General features: G+C 36.8%; 1 non-coding gene across 1 annotated transcript; it reads left to right on the plus strand.

Annotated features, from left to right (window-relative positions):
* Nucleotides 1-390: 390 nt before the first annotated feature.
* On the plus strand, nt 391-472 carry TRNAS-GCU (transfer RNA serine (anticodon GCU)). Its single transcript has one exon. It is a non-coding gene; the product is annotated as a tRNA-Ser (tRNA).
* The last annotated feature ends 3700 nt before the right edge of the window (nt 473-4172 follow it).

Raw genomic sequence — 4172 nt, forward strand, 5'->3', positions numbered from 1 at the left:
AAAACATAACCCAATGGACTTCCTTGAATGCTCTTTCATTTCTGTGCTATGACCTTCTATATCCGTTAAGGTGAATGTGACAGCAGGAGTATGATGAAAACAGGGAGAAAAGAAGAACCGGATGCTAACAGACTCTCTTCAATCACCCAAAACAAAAGCGTGCACCTTAAGCTCCTATTTTGTACTATTATTAAAGAGACAGAAAGAAAGATAAAGGGTGGGGGGTTTGAAAGGGCCCTGTGGATAGTTTTTTTTAACCAACTAAACCCCAAAGCACCTCAGTGAGGTTCCCTCTGGACTACCTCCAGATATGCTGATACCTAAATTATTTCAGGGCAAAACTGAGTGCATAAGCTTTCCTTTTCTTTGATTCTCTTTCCCTTTATTCCTGACAAGGTGGCCGAGTGGTTAAGGCGATGGACTGCTATTCCATTGTGCATTGCACACATGGGTTCAAATCCCATCCTTGTCGTTCCTTTCCTCACTGTGTCGTGGAAGTGAGATTTGGAACTCTGGTGGTACAGTCATTTTTTGCTTGAAAAACTAAGTAATTCAAATCTACCAGCAGTGCCTTGGAAATGCTAAGGGGCAGTTCTATTCTGTCCTATAGGATCACCGTGAATCCGGATTGACTAGAGAGCAACAGGTTTGGTTTTATTGTTTTTGACCCCTGACAGGTGCACAGCATCACCCAAGAAGAGAAACACACCTTTGGACTTTCATCTTCCCTTCAGCCAAGCAGAGATTCTCCAGACAGACATTATTTTCCTTTTGCCCTTTTGTAACCTCACTGTATTTGTCTCAGAGGCCCAATATTGCCCCAGAGAAACTTTCAGGAGGCAGGCAAAAACCAAAAGAGAGAAGAAAAGTCTCCACAAAGTAACACGAATCCATATTTGGACTCCCCCCTCCCCCCCCCCCGGGGAAAACCAGGTGTCATCAAGTCGATTCTGGCTCATGGCAACCCCATATATGTCAGAGTAGAACTCTCCTCTCTAGTGTATTCAATGGCTAATTGTTTGGAAGTAGGTCATCAGATACCTCTGAATGACAGGAACCTCCAATCTTTCAGTTAGCAGCAAACAAGTGTTAACTATTTAAGTCCACCTAGGGACTCAATTCCCAGGGAAAAACAAAAATCCAACTGCTCAGGGGATCCGGACAACACCGCATCCGATCATCTCACAATCTCAGGTTATTAATTCTAAGTAATTGTTCTCAGAGGTTTCAGATGATCTTTGATTCCTTTTTTGAATGTTGCTAAAATTTTCTCCAACTTCAAAGTTAAAAATTTGAAAACAGAAACCTAATGTTCCCTTATCAACATTTTCACTTACATGCTTGTACCACATCCTCACAGTGTTGGCTGCGTGGTGGAATGGATAAGGTGTCTGATTCCAGATCTAGAGGACTGAGGATTCCAATCCCTTCGTGGTCGTTTATCTCTTATTGGCCAACAAGTAGAAAATTCTCGAAGTGACTTCCAGTGACTAATTTCTCAGGTGTTGCTGGGAGAACTGATATAGGTGAAGTTTCTTCTTTCACAAATCAGTAACAATAAAGAGGCTTTGGAAATCCAAAAATGGTTGAGCCTCAAAAAGAAAAGGGAGCAAATCTGTGTACCAGTAATGATCATTATCCTGTCCTCTTAGTTGATTACTTTTTTCTAATAACTTTTCAAGATTTCAATGGGTGTTTATTTCTTTTCTTCAAGATATAAATGAATCTTAACTAGATAGCACACAAAAAATTTTTTAGGCAAAGGGAAGGGCAACACATAACACAGGAATAGTCGGTACGATTGGACTAAACCAAAAGCAAAGAAATTTCCTCAATACAACCAAAAGCTTCGAAGGTCAGAGTAGCATTAGCTACATTAGCGATTGAACACAAAAGTGGCATGTGCCCTTTTAGCAGAATGAGATGAACTGGACTATAAAAGTTTTAGTAGATGCAGAGTACTAATATTTTTACTATATAAATAATTTTTACAAAAAGACTATTCTCCATATGCTGCAACAAAGAAAATGAGTCAATGAACTTAGTTGTTTCAACAATCAATATAAAATTCTGTTGATCTCCCACAACGAAAAACTGACTTTCACCTTTTTTGCTTTAAATGGCTCATACTTCAATTTTGATGCTTGCTTCATAATAAGTGCTATAATTTTAAATGAAGAAATGAAAAATGTCTTAAAAGAAAATTTAATGATCACAAAACAAATATCACAGGAAGTTACTATATTTTATTTTTAGGTAGCTCTTTCATCTCTAACATGTTATCATTAAAAATATATCTTTCTATGTTTTGCCGTTATGAATTCTTCAAAGATTTAATCACAATTAAGCTGCTGAACAATACCTACTTCTATATATAATAAGGATAATGGATAGAGTCTTTCCTGAATTATTGTTTTAGGCTGAGGGTTGGGGTGTCTTTAGGATAGAAACCAGCATTCTGTTGTGCACTTTGTGATCATTAAAATTAGAAATACGAATAAAGCAATTTCAACACTGGGAAATAGACATTGTATTTTATCTTCTATTATGGACTCATACATGCCTAAAAAAAACAAAACACAAAAAACATTTGTGTTTTTGTCTTTCCTGAACCTGTAAACTTAGTTCTCATGTAAGAATGACATTGTGGCACTTCTCCATAAAAGTTTGTATTTAAGCCATGGGGATGAGCCTGCAAGAATTTCTTGGATGCCTTCAGGCATTCTTTATCAGGTCTATCTACATTGTTTGAGAAGGAAAATCTATTTGAAAGAACTTCATACATGTGCATCCTTCTTTTCATGCAAGTTTCTAGTGTGACAATGATGGCATATTATGTGGTTAGGCGAAATTGACCTCTAGCGCTCAATGATACTTCTGGAGCACTTCCATCATTTTACTTGTTTCTTTCTAATGCATCTGCAATGGAGAACTGCTTGATAATCAGTATTTGGCAGTATTTGTATTGTTGTGTTTCCAAAATTTTCTCTTCAATTATGTAAATACCCTGTTAATGACAAGTAGAGATCTGTGCATGTCTTAAATTTACTTCCGAGTCTTGGAGAGCTTGACTCATCTGATGAAAATGCTGTAGTATGCTATTCCACATAACCAACATAAATACATACTCTAGTGTTTGCATTTTGTTGGCCATGTTTTCAGTTTTTCTTTTGGTATCTCTTTTTTATGTCTGGTCTTCAGCAATATTTTCTAAGGCATCTAGAATCTTAGTGTACAATTCCAGGCTTGCACTCCTTGTTGCAGCATGGGCTTCCCAACATGTATTAGAAAGACCATTAAATATTCAGTCATTGCCTAAGTATGTTTTAAGAACTACCCATTGGGTGAGCAGAGGTGGCAAAAAATGTGTAGAGTAACTGAACAGTAGAAAAGAAAAACCCATCTGCTTCCAGCCAGCATGTGAATGTGCAGCACACGGTATGAAAATGGCAATTCATTACATTCTAAAATTTTCTACCTTTATAAATTTGCATGCCTTTATAATGCCCTGACATATTGGCAGCATTGTCATAGGACTGGCCTCTGTACTTAAAGAAATCAATTTTGCAAACTTCACATAAATAGTAAAGCGCTTCGTTTGCAATTTCTTCACTGGTATGACTTTTTAAGCTGCTGAATGTGATAAATTGCTCAACAGGTTTTCCACCTGTTGGAGATACATAATTTAAAACAATAACTTAGGTGATCTGTATGAGAAAGACCAGGAGTGGAATCTATAGGCAAACTGAAATACCAAGGTATGCTTATTTCACTGAAAATAATTGATCAAACTTTATCACTTATTAAGTTGATTAATTCTTCACACGTTGTTTTAGACACATATGATGGGTTGCCATTTTTTGTGTTATCCTTTTTTGAGATGTGACCTGCTAAAAATGAATTAAACTGAGAAACAAGTTCAAGTAAACACTGAAAATATCCGTTTTGTGGGAACCCTTCATTTCTTCCCTGAAAAGATAGCCCGTGCTCAATGAGTATTATAATGACAGCAACAACACATTGCAAAACGGCTTTCCAATACTGACGTTCTTCATTAATTTGTGTTTCCAGTTCATGAGTTAAGCAAAAACCATGTCTTTGGTTTAAATAAGACACCATACAATCTCTGTGAATTGAACTGTTTTCATGTTTATCAATCAAATTCAAGTTGC

The sequence above is a fragment of the Loxodonta africana genome, chromosome 1, assembly GCF_030014295.1.
Source record: "Loxodonta africana isolate mLoxAfr1 chromosome 1, mLoxAfr1.hap2, whole genome shotgun sequence".
Lineage (NCBI taxonomy): Eukaryota > Metazoa > Chordata > Mammalia > Proboscidea > Elephantidae > Loxodonta > Loxodonta africana.